The sequence below is a fragment of the Staurois parvus genome, unplaced genomic scaffold (assembly GCF_062004578.1).
Source record: "Staurois parvus isolate SC_StPar_1 unplaced genomic scaffold, SC_StPar_1.0 ptg000243l, whole genome shotgun sequence".
NCBI lineage: Eukaryota > Metazoa > Chordata > Amphibia > Anura > Ranidae > Staurois > Staurois parvus.
Window position 1 is genome coordinate 11,158,036 of NW_028318039.1, and position 17,778 is coordinate 11,175,813.

Consider the following 17,778-nt stretch of genomic DNA (forward strand, 5'->3'; position numbering starts at 1 on the left):
ATTTTTAGATATGACTCCCAATGGGAGCTGCATCGGGTAGCTTTATAGGTGATGTTGAAGGTATTTTCCCAGCATTTTAAAGTTATTGGGTCTGATAGGATTTTTTCCCAATTGGTTAGGGAGGTTGTTTGTAGAGTGAATTGTGAGTTTATGAGGTGTGTATAGAAAGTGGATATACCTTTACCTGGGTATTGGGGTTTGGTGAAGAAGATGTAGGCTGTAATTGGTATTAATGTGTTGTGGGGTAAGCTAGTTGTTTGTAGACAGTGGGCAATTCTTAGGTATGTAGGCATAAGGATTGATTGATATAGAGGTCTGTTATGTTGGTTATTCCTTGTTTTGTCCATTGGGATAGGTCTAATGAGGGAATGAGGAGGTGTAGTATATTGGTTGGGGTAGGTATGTGTTTAACGTCTTTGAATTTAGTGGATAGGAGGTCCCGCCAAGCTTGTAGGGAGGCTATAATGCAGGGATGTTTTAGCTGGGGTTCTATTTGTTTGGACGGTGGGGTCAAGAGTATATTTTGGGGTTTAAATATTCAATTTTTTCGAGTTTCACCTGTATATATATATATATATATATATATATATAAGCAACTAGGTCTCATATTTCTCCAGACGTATTTTTTTAAGCATAGATTGTAGTTTTGTTAGATATGAAGATTTAATTGGGATTGGAATTGATCTAAATAAATATAAAATCTGTGGCAATATAAACATTTTAAATGCGCCCAGTCAGCCAGACCAGGATAGTTCATGTTTAGCCATTTGATTAAGGTGGGTTTGAATTTTTGGAATGAATTTAAAATAATTGAGAGTTCCTAGGTCAGAGGTTTTGTTTTTCAACAATATTCCAAGATAAGGAATGGCTTCATTCTCCCAGATGTAGGGAAATTTGTTTTGGAGGTGAATTTTTGGAATTTGATCTACACCCAGATTTAGGATATTAGATTTGGATGCATTTATTTTATAATATGAAAAAATACTGAATTGTGTGAGAGTTTGTTGAATTGCTGCTAAAGAAGTAGAGGGATTATTTTGCATTAAAATTATGTCATCTGCAAAGAGCGTTATTTTGTGGTGGCTTTTACCTATATAGAAGCCGTGTATATCTGGATTGTTTCTTATAGTTTCAGCAAGAGGTTAAAAATTAATGATGACAATGGGCATCCTTGTTTGGTACCATTCGTAATTAAGAATGGTTTGGATAGCATGTTAGATACATAGACTAGGGCGGAAGGATTTGAGCAAAGTGCTGAGATAGCATTAATAATTGATCCTGAAAATCCAAATGTATGCAGAACTTGGAACATGCATGTCCAGTGTATCCTATCAAAAGCCTTTTCAGGGTCCAGAGCAAGTAAAAAGGAGGGAATTTTTTGTGATTCTGCATAATGAATTATGTTGATTAGTCTCCGGGTTGCGTCAGATGTATGTCTACCTTTAGTAAAGCCTACAGGAATCAGGTTTGATCAAATCTAGGAGTATACTGGCCAGTCTGCACGCTATAATTTTAGCGTAAATCTTAATATCAGTATTTAATAAAGAAATAGGCCTGAAATGTTGTGTGTTGTCTGGATCTTTACCTGATTTGGGGATTGTTACGATTAATGCTTGTAGCATTTCAGACGTTAATGAGGTGGAAGAAAATGCGTCAGTGTATGGTTGGTTTAGATGAGGACTCGGGTATTTTTGAAGATTTTCTAGTATTCACTGTAAAATCCATCTGGTCCTGAACTTTTGCCATTGGGTAGTTTTTCTATTATTCTGTTTATTTCATTTATTGTGATAGGGGAGTTTAAGATACTTAATTGTAATTTCAAAAAAGAGTAGGTAATCAAATTTGTGATAAAAATGCTTGTATGTTTTCTATAGAAGGTTGGAGAGTGGATTTGTCTTGATTTAGGTTATAAAGCGTATCATAGTAACTAGCAAATGCGTTTGCTATTTCTTAAGGAATAGTGATTTTAGTTTTATCTTTTGGCCTGATAAGATATGATATTTTAGTTCTAGTATGGAGGGATTTAATTTTATTCGCTAGGTATTTCCCTGCTTTGTTTCCATTAGAGTAGTAGTTGAGTTTTAATCTTTGCATACTTCTATCAAATTGGTACATTAATAAGGAGCCTAATTCGTTCCTTAGTCTGGAGAGTGTATTCGAGGTGGTGTGATCGACTTGAGCTTTACTTTGCTTTCCTAGTTTGAAAATCTCCTGTAGTAAGTAATTAAGCTGTTTATTTCTTTGCTTTTTAGCTTTAACACACATTTGTAAAATTATACCACATAAACAGTATATGCTTTGTGATCGCACCAAAGGGTGCCAGAGTTTAATACAGATTGGAAATTTATATGGAAGAACTCCTCAAGATTTTTTTCAAGTATCAAGTTATTGTTGGGGATTTTTATAATGGACAAATTTACATGCCAGAGATTGTGTTGTTTCAATAAGTGGTTATCCGAAATAGTAGTTGAAACTGGTCTGACCACGTTATATTGCCTATGGTTTATGTGATATCATTTTGCAGTAGCCATTTATCTACCAATATAAGGTCAATTCTCAAATAAGATTGGTGTCTAGCCGAAAAAAGGTGTAATCTCTTTCGCCTGCATGTTGACACCTCCAAACGTCATAGACATCTTCATTTATTAGAAAGGGGTATAGGGTTGGGGCAGTCTTTTTTTGAGATTTTGTTGAGCCTAGGTTTCTGTCAAGCATGAGGTTGAAGCATAGCATAATGGAACCACAACGATTTTTGGAGATTAGTTTGAAGAGCTTGGTAAAAGTATCTTTTTTGATGAGTATTAGGTACATATGAATTTACAGTAGTGTAATCTGTATTATCAAAAGTACATATAAGAATCAGGTACCGGCATTCAGTGTCTGAGATATTTTTATGAAGAACAAAGTTTAGTGTATTTTTAATAGCAGTGAATACTCCTCTTTTTTTTCAAAGGCATTGGCAGTATATACATGTGGAAACTTTTTGTGTGAGCATTTAGGAGGAGCTGAATCTATGAAATAAGTCTCTTGAACACAGAGTATATCGCATTTATCTTTAAATGCCTGTTTCCACATGTTTTTACGTTTGGCTGGATGATTCAAGCCATTGACATTAATAGAGAAAATTTTTGTACCCATTGAATAGATATATTTACCAATATTAATCAGGGCTTAACCAAGGGGACCCTAAAGCGGTAATACATTGTTATGCACATGTTAGTTAAACCATTTAGATTGTCAGGAATTACACGATAGTAGGAACAAAAAGGAAAAAAACAAAAACAAATACAGATAACTGAACAGATAACAAATCAGTAAAAAATAGGATCTTAGCCAAGATCCGAACGCAATAAAAATTACGTAGTAATTTTGGGGCAAAAACAAAATAAGTGACCTTGCCATTGGTAGGCATACTTACAGGTAGTGTGTTCAGTAAGGGTAGTACCCTCAGTGCCTTGCTTAAACATCTGAAATTACATCTAAGTGGGGACCATGAGATAAGATTCCAAGTATAAGGTCAATGTTTAGTTTAGCATTTGTGGGTGACCAGGTTCCACTCAGGAGACGCTCTGGTGGCAGTAGAATGTTGTGGGTCACTTTCTGGAAGAATGTCCCACTCTCTAAAACATTGCAGACCTTCCTCTAGGCCAGTGGTCGGCAAGCCGCGGCTCGCGAGCCACATGCGGCTCTTTACACGCTTTAATGCGGCTGTTGTGTGCCGGGCGCCCGCTCCCCTCCCTCCTCTCAGGCGGCAGGGACTCTGCAGCGTGATCCAAAAAAAAAACAGCCAGGGCAGCGCGCTCAAATGCAATGATTGGCCAGTCTCGCTGCCACTCACATCCTGATAGCCAGTGATTGGCTGTCAGGATGTGTGTAGGCGGGGCAGCGTGATGAACGTGAGAGGAGCTAGGCTCCTGTCACAGTCCGCCCTGAAGACCGGAACAGCGCGGGAACACGGCGAGAGGAACGCGCGGAGCAAAGGTAAGTGAATTGACACAGGGGGGACTTGGCTTACTACTTGCTACTTACTTACTACTACTATATGAGGGATGAATTAATATGGGGGATGAATTACTATAGGGGGGATGAATTACTATGGGGGATGAATTACTATAGGGGGGATGAATTACTATGGGGGATGAATTACTATGGGGGATGAATTACTATATGGGGGATTAATTACTATATGGGGGATGAATTACTATGGGGGATGAATTACTATATGGGGGATGAATTACTATGGGGGATGAATTACTATGGGGGATGATTTACTATATGGGGGATGAATTACTATAGGGGGGATGAATTACTATAGGGGGGATGAATTACTATATGGGGGATGAATTACTATGGGGGATGAATTACTATATGGGGAATGAATTACTATATGGGGGATGAATTACTATGGGGGATGAATTACTATGGGGGATGAATTACTATATGGGGGATGAATTACTATATGGGGGATGAAATACTATGGGGGATGAATTACTATATGGGGGATGAATTACTATGGGGGATGAATTACTATATGGGGGATGAATTACTATATGGGGGATTAATTACTATATGGGGGATGAATTACTATGGGGGATGAATTACTATGGGGGATGAATTACTATAAAAACTTATTGAAACTAAAAACAGTGTACCATCCTATGTATTTTCAGTTTTAAAAATGTGGCTCTCAAAATAAATTTCAATCGTGGTTTTGGCGAGATTTGGCTCAGTTGAAAAAAAAGGTTGCCCACCACTGCTCTAGGCTGTTGATTGTGATAATTGAGTCATTTCTGGTGATGATCAATTTAGTAGCGTGATCCCAACAATAAATAATTTTGTGGTTCGTAGAGCTTTTGTTATTGGGAGGAGATTTTTCCTGAGTTGCATGGTGCGCTTAGATAAATCTGAAAAGCTGTAAAGAGGAGAATTGCGCAGGCAAATTTTGGGGTTTGTGCGCAATTTCCATGATTTTTTCTTTGACATGAAAAAAATTAATTCTCATCAAGACATCTCTAGGTATTTTATCTGGCAGATAGGAGGGTTTCGGAAGGCGATGTATTCTATCGATGGTCAGATCTGTGTTTGTAGCATCAGGTAAGAGGGTACGAAAGAGCTCTTGGGTAAATGCTCTCAATTGGTCAGGTTTTATCGATTCTGAAATGCCTCTTAGTTTAATGTTGTTACGCCATGATTTATCATCCAGATCTGCAACTTTCAATTTCTTCATCCCTTTCATTGTGGGCATCTACTAGGATGTTAAAGGAAGTGGTGTATTCTCCCATTTTTGTTTCAATATGGTCAACTCTGTCCCCAAGATCATTAATCTCTGATTGGATTTGTTGCATAGAGTTAATGATATCTGACTGTATTATTATACAGTATTTATAAAGCGCCAATAGTTCACTCAGCGCTGTACATTACAAAGGGGGACAGAACATGTGACAGAACAATACCAATACAATACAATACACGAGGGGATCGAGGGCCCTGCTCTTTCGAGCTTACAATCTAGAAATTATGGAGTATGGATGATCTTAATGAAAGAAGCATCTCCGTCATTAATGTATCCGAAATAGGCTGACTAGTAGTAGGAAAGTTAGCCATTGGATCTGAGAAATTACTTGCAGAATGTGAAGTATTAGTGTGAGAATCTGTTACAGCATGCTGAGGGATATTATCTCTCCTTCTAGGTTTAGATTTTGCTGGGCTTTCAATAGAGGAAGTAGAGAAAGCAGGGGAGAAAGGCTGCAGTAAGATAGAGCTGTTTAACTGCTTTACAGGTTTCACAGGAGAAGCTGCAGAGACTTGCCTGTGTGCTGAGTGAGAGGAGGAGGATCCTGAGCTGCTGCTGCCATGTTGGGGATTGCTGTGATCCAGCTGAGGGGGAAACTGTTAGTTTCAGGAGTTTCCTCTCAGCTTTCCTCTTCTTTGTTATCTCCCTGAGGGTCACCAGGCTGTTGCCTCTCCTCTGGTCGCTTTTTGAGTGTCAGGTCCGCCACTGCTGTGTGCTGGCACTGTGAGTACAGCAGAGCTGTGTGGTTATGCAGCCATTCAGCTTGTGCAGCCATTCAGCTTGTGCTCTGGTCACGCCCCCGACACCTGATTTTTTTTTTATCAAGTGGTAATAGTTCTGATTTGACTGGTGGAAGTTGCAGTCACAACAGCTTTAAAAGATATGAGAAACTTAACTCCTATATTCTTAAAAAAGAGTCAGTCACCTCTTATAGTCCATTCTTATCATCTAGTTCTATTCATCATATCCCAACACAACATATATTTTTATTTTTTTTGCCGTCATACTACCCTTTATATAATCCCTATCATATTCAATATCATATTCCCACAATCATTGATAATATATGTATACATTTTCCATCTGGTCCATTTATATATACCCACAGATCAGATTATTTGGGCCATAACTACTCGTTGGATTGTTTACCGATATCTGTTCATGTATGGATATACTGTAAAAAAAAAAAATATACATAATTTATATATAATAAATTATTCCACATTTGATTACAAGATAACCCTATAAAAAGCTTATATATTTTATTATGTCTTTCATACAGCCATTATCACTATGAACGTATCTTCATATCCTCAATGGCAACACAGGTTCTATTTATCATTTATTATTTTTCATATTTACCCCTTAGGAAAGTTTTATTTATTATTTATCATTTTTTTATTTATTTTTTAATTTATTTACTTAATTTATTATCATATGGAACCAGCACGTTGAATTATTTTTACTGTGAGTTTTTGGCATAGTTTTCTTATACTTTGCCTGTATTACGGTCATCACCAATTTACATTATTATTATTACTGTTGTACCCCCAACAGTACTGTGAACCCTTATCCCAGGGGCTCACGTTTTGTTATTTATTCCTTCAGACACCTCATATATTAGTTTTTATCCTCATGTATAATAGATGTATACGCATAATTGTCATTCCTATTGTATATACTCACAGATTCTGCTACATGTCCTCTTTTTATTATATGTACCCTTATATGTATTCTTATTCCATGCATTAGCCACTCCTGCACTACTATAGGAGCTATCTTGCTGCTGGTCCTCTGTTCCCCAAGCCACGCCAGTTCATGGGAGGAGTCTTCTTTCCTAGCTATGGGTACAAATGACCTGTTTCAAGATGGCCCCTCAGGGCCTGATGAGGGAGCACGCATGCTCCGAAAGTGCGCCAACCCCCGCCATCACATGACTGGAAGTGATGTCTCTATTGCACTAAGGGAATCCCAGAAATCGGAGGACATGCTGGAAGCCACCAGCATCACCACCAGACACCGGATCTCCCCACTCGTCTCCACACTCCTACACCATAAGTGGATGATTTGTAGGGAAACAAGCACTAGCCTTCTTACCTTTGTGAGTGGTCTGTATTATTTTACATTTTTACCTATTAAAAATCTTTTATACTGCACTTAAAGGGCACCACCTCTTTCTTCATGATCTTAAAAATAACTAAAGCCCTCAACTTTGGCAAAACAGTTTGCTGGTATGGTTTTCGCAGCACCACACTGCATTGACTTAAAAGATTAATATGTCAAAACAGAGCATGCAAAACACTTTAAAACCAAAATCCCCACATTTTCTAAACCTCCTCCCATCTCCATAGTCCTAATTATTCATAAAATATTAAAAATAGAAATAAATAGAAAGAGCTCTGCAGTGTGGGCTTTTTTAAGTGATTGTAAAGGATCAGCTTTTTTTTCTAAAAAAAAACATGTCATGCTTATCTTCTCTGTGCAATGATTTTGTACATTGAAGCCCTGATCTTCCTCTTCTTGGGTCCCCTGATGGTGCTCCTGGCCCCTGCCTCCTGCTGAGTGCCCCCAGAGCAAGCTGCTTGCTATGAGGGACTTGTGCATGCTTGCTCCCGAGCTGCCTCTGAGTGTCTATGAGATACACAGAGAGATACTAGGCTGCGCTTCCCACTCCCTCCTCCATGGCTGTGATTGACAGCAGAGGGAGCCAATGGCTCCCACTGTTGTGTTTCAACCAATGAGGGGAGAGAGGACTGGCAAAGCTTCAACTCTCATGAACATCGCTAAACTGGGCTCAGGTGAGCATAAGGGGAAGGGGCTGAGGGAGGAGCTATACACTGAAGTTTTTTTACTTTCATGCATAGAATGAACTTTAATGGGGGCACTCGTGAGCAGCGCATGAGGATGGTGTGACCACGTTCCTCCACCACCGGGCACATCAGCTCTCTCCCTGCCTCCTGGGGAGCCCATTCTGCCAATCCCTGCCACCTATGGGGAAGAGAACGGCGGTCTCCCGCGCCTCCACCACTCGTTTACTGGACCACTCCAGTTATGTGGCCTACCTGCCTCCAGAAGCCCCGGCCTTGATTTTGGCCGCTTTTTTGCCGCTACCCTCGGGCAGCCCGGATGCATCCTCGGACCTGGAGAGCCTGCCTGACATCCCTACAGACCTCCCACAGCCTCCCTTGTGGGACGCAGGCCTCCTGGCCAGGTTTAAGACCATGCTGCAACAGGAGCTTCAAACCGCCACCTCCAGGCTAGCGACTCATCTCACTAAGGAGAATCACGAATTGGGAAGTTGCACTGATGTTCTTGAAGATAAGATGGACGCCACGGCTACGGTGATAGAAAATCATGAGCAGGACCTTTCAAATCTGAGAAAAGAGCTTGACGCGGCTTTCTTGCATCTTACGACTTTAAGAATAGGTCCTGTCAGGGTAATCTTCACCTACGTGTCCTGCCCAAAGCCATTGTTGACCTCTTATCCACTGCTACAATGCTTTTGCAAGAGTTGGACACAGCGATACCGATAGACCATCTGGAGTTTGATCGCATTCATCGGGCCCTAGGTCCGAAGAGGTCTGAGTGTCTTCCCAGGGACATCATAATTAAATTCAGCTACTACTGGACGAAAGAATCGCTCCTTCACTCTGTGCAAGACAAACAGGAACTTTGCTTTCAAGGCCATCCATATCAGCTGTTCGTGGATCTGACACCATCCACCTGTCAGGGATCCAGGTATGACCAGAGATGTGTGGACTGACACAGGGAACAGCAGGCTTCAGAAATGATGAAATAATAATAAAATTTATTAAGAGCACAAATATACAAATGCAATGCAAACAAAAACCAAACCTTAAACTAATATTAATATGTACAAGTGTAGTCAGGGCTGGAGAGGTGGAGTGGTCAGGCAGGCTGGGTCAGGAACAATCTGGCAGATAAGGTACAACAGAAGCAGGCAGGAGAATGGTCAGGAATAGCCGGGGTCGGTGCAGGCGGAGTTCTAGCAGAGTCAGAGTCAAGCAGACAGAAGACAGGATACAGGAAACAGGATCGGGACAACAGGGCACATGGGAAAACACCAAAGCACTGATTGCAGGCCTGGTACTGCTTAAATACACCTCCTGCAATCAGCCTCAGGTGATGGCTTGATTGCAGGAGTGAGATCCTGGCTGCTGAAATCACCCGCTAGCAAGCACCAGTACTTCAGCCCACACAGCAGGTAAGCCCCAGCACCACCAGTGGTGAGTCCTTTCCTGACACCACCATACAGAAACGTCGACAGATGAAATCAGTCCTCTTGAACGGTCACATCCAGTACCAATGGGGCTTTCCATTTAAGCTTATGTTCGCTTATCGAGGTCGGAGCCATGTTGTCCACAATCCGAAAGAGGCCAAGTCTACTCTGGAGGCGCTGCACCTTCTGCCCTTGCGGGATGCTTCCGACAGCCTGGTGCGGCCCTCCAGTTCACATCCTCCTTCATCTCAGCAGTGGCGAATATGGGAGAAAGTTGGAAGCTGTAGACGCTACCTCCCTAGTACCCCTCCATTGTCTGGATCCTCCCGCTCCTATCCAGGTTGAGTACGGTTTGATGGGTAAGCTTTTCACTTCTCAGATGGCTTGATCCATTGACGTGACTCTCTGCATTCCTGATGGGGAAGAGGCCTTGACTGGCCTTAGTTGGGCAAATTTTTTGCATGTTTCATATTTTTATTTTTAGTTTGAAATGTTTTTCTATGCAATACTTGTCTGTACTGGTGGTGATCCTCGGTCCCCGTTGGCTCCCCGCTGTCCAGCTGTGAGTTGAATTTTTTTTTTTTTTTGGGGTAGGCGAAATGTTTGTAGGCTTTTGTGTCTTATCCCCTTGGTTTCCTTGTTTTGTTTCCACCATTCTTTAACTGAACTCTGTTTACGCAGATCCCCGGCTCCTGCCGGCTCCTTGATTTTTGGTCTGGGTTGTTGCACCCTATGAACACTGTTGGGGTTACGGTATTGAACTTTGTGGTACCTTTTATGTTGATATGAATGTTTTTTTTTTTCTTTGGGGGGAGGTTACTGTGCCTTTTTAATGTATACCAGGGGTCTTCCTGGCTCGTGGCCCTATTACTTATGTGGTTGGTACTGGCTTCCAATCAATCGGGGCGCGACCAAGGAATGCCTCCTCTCTATTACGATGCTATGTTGGTGTATGTGATTACAATTTTTTTGTATATTTCGGTGTCATGTTATGCATTCCTTAAGTGTCTTTATTTGACATTGTCTATTTTCCTGTTTATGTTTCCTCCCCACTCCCCCTTTTTCCCCCTTTCCTTTTTTTCCCTCCCTTCCTTTTCCCCTCCCCTTTCTCCCCCTCTCCATGATTGTTTTTTGTATTATGACGCACCCATGTGTCCAGTGGTAGAGCTACCCCCCTATGTGTGTCCTTGCTGTTGATACGCAATTTCCACTAATTGTAGTTTCATTACATTTTCTTCTTCTATCTCTTGTTTCTTTTCTGTTTTTTTTCTCTTCTCTCATGGATCCTAGGCAGCCCAGAGCAAGGTTGCATTTGAGGATTGGATTGTCATTCTTAACGTATTTTGGCAGCTGAATTCCCTTGACTCAGTATGGCTTTAAACCTTTAAAGATTTTCTCTCAAAATATCCATGGTTTTAATTCTCCAACCAAGCGTTCTAAAGTGTTCCATCATCTTAAGTCCCAAGACGTGGACGTAGTCTGTCTGCAGGAGACAAGGTTTTCTCAATCCTCTCACCATTATCTGACTTTTTTCTCTGCTTTGGCCCTTTAGAAGCATAAGAGTGTGGTGATCGCTTTTAGACGCAACCTGCTGTTAACTTGCAACCTGGAAATGGCTGATCCCACCGGCAGGTATTTGCTCCTCTGGGGTACCCTTTGGGACCAAGAGGTGACCCTGGTGGGTTATTACGCGCCAAATAGATTTCAACAAAAAAAATTTTCTCACTTGCTGAAGGTGATTTTGCACCATCAACATGGTATTCTCTTATTGCTGGGTGATTCGAATGTTGCTCTTAATTCCTCTGTCGATCGCAGTTATCCGACCGGAGGGACCCCTAGCCACGACCTTTCCCAGGAATCTAAATTGCGTGATACGCTGCAAGCTTATGGTTTAGTAGATGTGTGGTGGGAACTGCATCCTACGTCGTGGGAATACACTTTTTATTCGGCTCCACACCTGAGTTTTTTCAAAATAGATCACGTCTTCATTTCCTTCCAACATTTATCTTTTATTCAAAAGATTGGGATTTCGACCTCACCCTGGTCTGACCATGACCCATAGGTTTTTTCATTGTGTCTTGTATGGCTCGGCCCTCTTTTCTGTGGAGACTCAATGAATCCCTGCTCACCACTCAGGCTTCTTGCTCCCAGGTTCTTTCACACATTCAATCCTATTGTACGGACAATGTAAGTTCTGTATCCTCGGCCGTCTATCTGTGGGAGACTCACAAAGCCATCATTAGGGGTCACCTGATTCAGATTGTTTCATCCAGGAAACGTGCCAGAGAGAAGAGGATGTTGGACCTGACCTTGCGATTGGCCGTGGTAGAAAATATCTGGAAAGCCCGCTCGACTACGGCCAATAGGAAAGCTCGAGATGCTGTGGCTGCTGAACTTGATCTTCTTTCAACTACACAGGCTGATAAGGCCTTGTGTTGGGCCGGACATAGGTTTTATACATTAAACTTAGTTCTCTGGGTCGCATGCATAAACCTGTTCAACTCCGAGTGAGGGGTGGTGGCCTTACCTCGGACCCTGTGATGATTACACGTAGATTTGCAGATTTTTTGTCCTCCCTTTACCAGAAACCGAATACCTTTGTTGGGGCACATGCTGATAGTTTTTTCTCTGAGCTGTGCCTACCCTCCTTCTCCGTTCCAACCCTGGATGCCCTGAACGTGGATATCTCTGAATTTGAACTCTACCAGGCCATAAAAAGCAGGGTTCCTGTTTTTTTTGGAATCTCTTCAGGTGCAAATTAATATGATCCCTAAGAAGTCTGAAGATGCCTTTGAACCACAAGCTTTCAGACCGATCTCACTGTTGCTGCTAAATGTTGACTGGAAGATTCTGGGAAAGGTTCTGAGCACCCAAATTAATAAGTATCTACTCTCACTTATCCACAGAGATCAGGTTGGCTTCGTTCTGGGGCAGCAAGCTGCTGATAACATACATAAAGTCATCCATCTCATTCATATCTTACATAACTGCAGGATACCGGGGGTTTTTTTTTCCCTGGAGATTTATAAAGTGTTTGATTTGCTTCTTGGGAGTATGTGACATATACGCTGTCTAGATGGGGATTTGGTGACGCATTTTTGGCATGAATCTTGGCTTTATATTAGTCTCCCTCGGCCTCTGTCAAATATGCAGGCTTTTTTTCCTCATCATTCCCCATTTTCAGGGGTACGATACAGGGATGCACACTATCACCTGCTCTTTTTGTTCTCGGTCTCGAACCTCTAGCTCTAGCCATTCAAAATCACCCAGATATTTCTGGCGTCCCCTATGCTGGCACTCAATACAAGGCCAACTTTTATGATGATGCTCTCTTGGTTTTAACCAATCCTCTCATCACTCTCCCCAATCTCCAGGTCATATTTGACCGTTTTTTGGCTATATCTGGCCTTAGTATTAATTTGTCTAAAACCACGGCATTGAATATTACGCTCCCTGTCGACCTGGTTGAACAGTTGCAGACACAATTTCCCTACAGTTGGGCATCCCATTCCCTGGCTTATCTTGGCATTACACTTACTACCTCCTACTCCGCCTTATTTTTGGCTATTACTACCCCTTACAGCGATCTGTTACTTCCTTGCTTCATTCTTGGCAGTTTCCTTCTTTATCATGGATTGGTCGCATACATGCTGTCAAGATGACTATCTTGCCAAAGATCCTGTACTTTTTTTGCACTCTCCCTATTCAAGTCCCTACCTTCTTTCTTTATCTATTGTAAGGTCAGATTCTCCATTTTATTTGAGCTCATAAACATCCCAGAGTGCCTAGATCCACTCTGTATACTCATAGACTACAGGGAGGTTTGGAAGTCCCACATGTTTCTAGGTACTATTTGGTGGCTCAAATTTCTCAGTTGTCCATGCTTCATGCCACAATGGATATCCCATTATGGGTACTCTTGAAATACCCAACTGTGCTCCGCTTTCCTTAACTACATTGCTTTGGCTCCTGCCTAAGTTGCGCCCTCCGGACCTGAGCCCTATCATGCTGCACAGTCTATGAACCTGGGGTTCTGTTAAATATTCGGGTAATTTGATATCATCTTTTCTACCTCTTTTGCTGATTACATATCATCCTTTATTTCCACCAGGCTTAGAACACCCCCCTTCTTTTTCTTGGTGGACCTCCCATGGCTTTGTTATTGTACATGATTTTCTGAGTGCTCGTTAGTTTCCGTTATAGAAGTCTCTTCAAGAATCACGGAGGGGTCCCGCCACGGGAATATTATCATTATTTGCAATTTTGCCATTGGGTCCTGTCCCTCCAACGTACCTCTACATATCCTTACCGCAAAACGCCCTTTGAACATGTCTGTCAATATTCCAAAGGGTCCCCTGGTCTAATTTCTGTGATTTATGCCTCTCTTAACAGTAGGTCCTCCTCACCACTCCTGTCTTATGTGTCTCAATGGGAGCGAGATCTAGGTTTCTTGCGGCGGAGGATTGCATAAGGCCTGGGGTATTGTGGCAAAATGTTCCTTCAATACCATCACTCTTGAGGCAGCCTACAAAGTTCTTTCAGTGGTACTGTGTCCCGGCTTGGATTGCTCACTTTAATTCGACTGGCGGAGATAGGTGTTTCTGGAAATGTGGTCTACGTGGGGACATCTTGCCCTGGTGGTCGTGCCCATGATTGATAGGATTCTGGTCAAAGGTTTTTGGTTTGCTGCAAACGCTATTTCATATTACAGTCCATACGGATGCAAGAGTGGCCCTCCTGCATTGCCCAATTTTGGGTCTGTCTAGGTTGCTTATTTCTTTCTATGTTCTTATATTTTCTTTTTTTTATCGGTTTGGGTTTTTTTTTTCTGTATGTTCTGAGCTGATACTTCTCGGTAGGGGTTTTTCCTCTGTTTTCTTTCCGTAATATGATGGATTGCTGCTGCTACTGTTTGGTTCGGCTTTTTTCCATTCCTCCTTGCTGTCATTGGCCATTCTGTTATTTGGTTAATACACCCTGATGATTTGTATCTGCTTATGTATGCTATTGTTCCGCTCTGCCCCTGCATGGGCATATCACAAGCTTGTTGTATTATAAAATCAAAAACTTCTTTAATAAAAAACATTGAAATGGAATGCACTTTAACTTATTTGCTGTTGACAGCCCTGTTTTGGTTTGCAGCTTCTGCCTGCAGCCATAGTAAATGTACCAGCCATTTTGGTAACACATAATGAAACACATGACTATACATCAAGGAGCTCAGTTCGAACAACACCTTAGTAAGTGCATAGAAAAAGATGCACTACTCCTCCTTCTCCTTTTGCACTTCCTCCTAATTTCTCATTTTCTGCATTCCTCACCCCACAAATTTGCCTGCTAGGCTGACGGCCTTTTCAGACAGCACACTAGCTGCAAGTCAAGCTAGAAGCTCCAGCACATTCTATGCAAACTCCAACAGAAAAGGTAGTCTACCCTGCCTCTAGATCAGTGGTTCTCAACCTTTCTAATGCCGCGACCCCTTAATACAGTTCCTCATGTTGTGGTGACCCCCAACCATAAAATTATTTTCATTGCTACTTCATAACTGTAATTTTGCAGTGGGAGGAGTAGTGCCATGTCATTGGTGTCAGTGGAAGGAGTAGTGCCCCATCGTTGGTATCAGTGGGAGGAATAGTGCCCCATCACTGGTGTCAGTGGGAGGAATAGTGCCCCATCACTGATGTCAGTGGGATGCATAGTGCCCCATCGTTGGTGTCAGTGGGAGGAATAGTGCCCCATCGCTGGTGTCAGTGGGATGAATAGTGCCCCATCGCTGGTGTCAGTGGGAGGAATAGTGCCCCATCGCTGGTGTCAGTGGGAGGAATAGTGCCCCATCGCTGGTGTCAGTGGGAGGAATAGTGCCCCATCGCTGGTGTCAGTGGGAGGAATAGTGCCCCATCGCTGGTGTCAGTGGGAGGAATAGTGCCCCATCGCTGGTGTCAGTGGGAGGAATAGTGCCCCATCGTTGGTGTCAGTGGGAGGAATAGTGCCCCATCGTTGGTGTCAGTGGGAGGAATAGTGCCCCATCGTTGGTGTCAGTGGGAGGAATAGTGCCCCATCGTTGGTGTCAGTGGGAGGAATAGTGCCCCATCGTTGGTGTCAGTGGGAGGAATAGTGCCCCATCGTTGGTGTCAGTGGGAGGAATAGTGCCCCATCGTTGGTGTCAGTGGGAGGAATAGTGCCCCATCGTTGGTGTCAGTGGGAGGAATAGTGCCCCATCGTTGGTGTCAGTGGGAGGAATAGTGCCCCATCGTTGGTGTCAGTGGGAGGAATAGTGCCCCATCGTTGGTGTCAGTGGGAGGAATAGTGCCCCATCGTTGGTGTCAGTGGGAGGAATAGTGCCCCATCGTTGGCGTCAGTGGGAGGAATAGTGCCCCATCGTTGGCGTCAGTGGGAGGAATAGTGCCCCATCGTTGGCGTCAGTGGGAGGAATAGTGCCCCATCGTTGGCGTCAGTGGGAGGAATAGTGCCCCATCGTTGGCGTCAGTGGGAGGAATAGTGCCCCATCGTTGGCGTCAGTGGGAGGAATAGTGCCCCATCGTTGGTGTCAGTGTGGTGGAGGGGAGAATAGTGCCCCATCATTGGGGTCAGGGGGGGGGGGAAATAGTGTCCCATCGTTGGTGTCAGTGGGGGGAGGAATAGTGCCCCATCATTGGTGTCAGTGGGAGGAATAGTGCCCCATCATTGGTGTCAGTGTGGTGGAGGGGAGAATAGTGCCCCATCATTGGGGTCAGGGGGGGGGGAAATAGTGCCCCATCGTTGGTGTCAGTGGGGGGAGGAATAGTGCCCCATCATTGGTGTCAGTGGGAGGAATAGTGCCCCATCATTGGTGTCAGTGTGGTGGAGGGGAGAATAGTGCCCCATCATTGGGGTCAGGGGGGGGGGGAAATAGTGCCCCATCGTTGGTGTCAGTGGGGGGAAGAAAAGGGCCCCATCGTTGGTGTCAGTGAGGGGAAGAATAGTGCCCCATCGTTGGTGTCAGTGGGGGGAGGAATACTGCCCCATCGTTGGTGTCAGTGGGGGGAGGAATACTGCCCCATCGTTGGTGTCAGTGGGGGGAGGAATACTGCCCCATCGTTGGTGTCAGTGGGGGGAGGAATACTGCCCCATCGTTGGTGTCAGTGGGGGGAGGAATACTGCCCCATCGTTGGTGTCAGTGGGGGGAGGAATACTGCCCCATCGTTGGTGTCAGTGGGGGGAGGAATACTGCCCCATCGTTGGTGTCAGTGGGGGGAGGAATACTGCCCCATCGTTGGTGTCAGTGGGGGGAGGAATACTGCCCCATCGTTGGTGTCAGTGGGGGGAGGAATACTGCCCCATCGTTGGTGTCAGTGGGGGGAGGAATACTGCCCCATCGTTGGTGTCAGTGGGGGGAGGAATACTGCCCCATCGTTGGTGTCAGTGGGGGGAGGAATACTGCCCCATCGTTGGTGTCAGTGGGGGGAGGAATACTGCCCCATCGTTGGTGTCAGTGGGGGGAGGAATACTGCCCCATCGTTGGTGTCAGTGGGGGGAGGAATACTGCCCCATCGTTGGTGTCAGTGGGGGGAGGAATACTGCCCCATCGTTGGTGTCAGTGGGGGAAGGAATAGTGCCCCATCGTTGGTGTCAGTGGGGGGAGGAATAGTGCCCCATCGTTGGTGTCAGTGGGGGGAGGAATAGTGACCCATCGTTGGTGTCAGTGGGGGGAGGAGTAGTGCCCCATCGTTGGTGTCAGTGGGGGGAGGAGTAGTGCCCCATCGTTGGTGTCAGTGGGGGGAGGAGTAGTGCCCCATCGTTGGTGTCAGTGGGGGGAGGAGTAGTGCCCCATCGTTGGTGTCAGTGGGGGGAGGAGTAGTGCCCCATCGTTGGTGTCAGTGGGGGGAGGAGTAGTGCCCCATCGTTGGTATTAGTGACACAAATGATGGGGCACTATTCCTCCCACTGACACCAATGATACTTACCTTGCTGACCCCTGCTCCAGCCTGGGCTCGCTCTCTCACTTACCTGTCAGCTGTCTTCCTTCTCTGGCCGCTCTCCTCTTCACTCGCTCCCTCGGTCTTCTTTGATGTACGCGCGCTGCCGCTTGGCTCCTCCTCTCCAAGCTCCACCTCCTCGCCGGTGATTGGCCGCCTGTGTGCCTCTCCTGAGCTACAGTTCCGGTGGCCAATCAGCGGCGAGGAGGCGGAGCTGCTGAGTGATCTTGGAGGTGTGGCCGGGTGACAGCAGCGTATCATCCCGCCCACACATTGCCGGAGACTGCAGC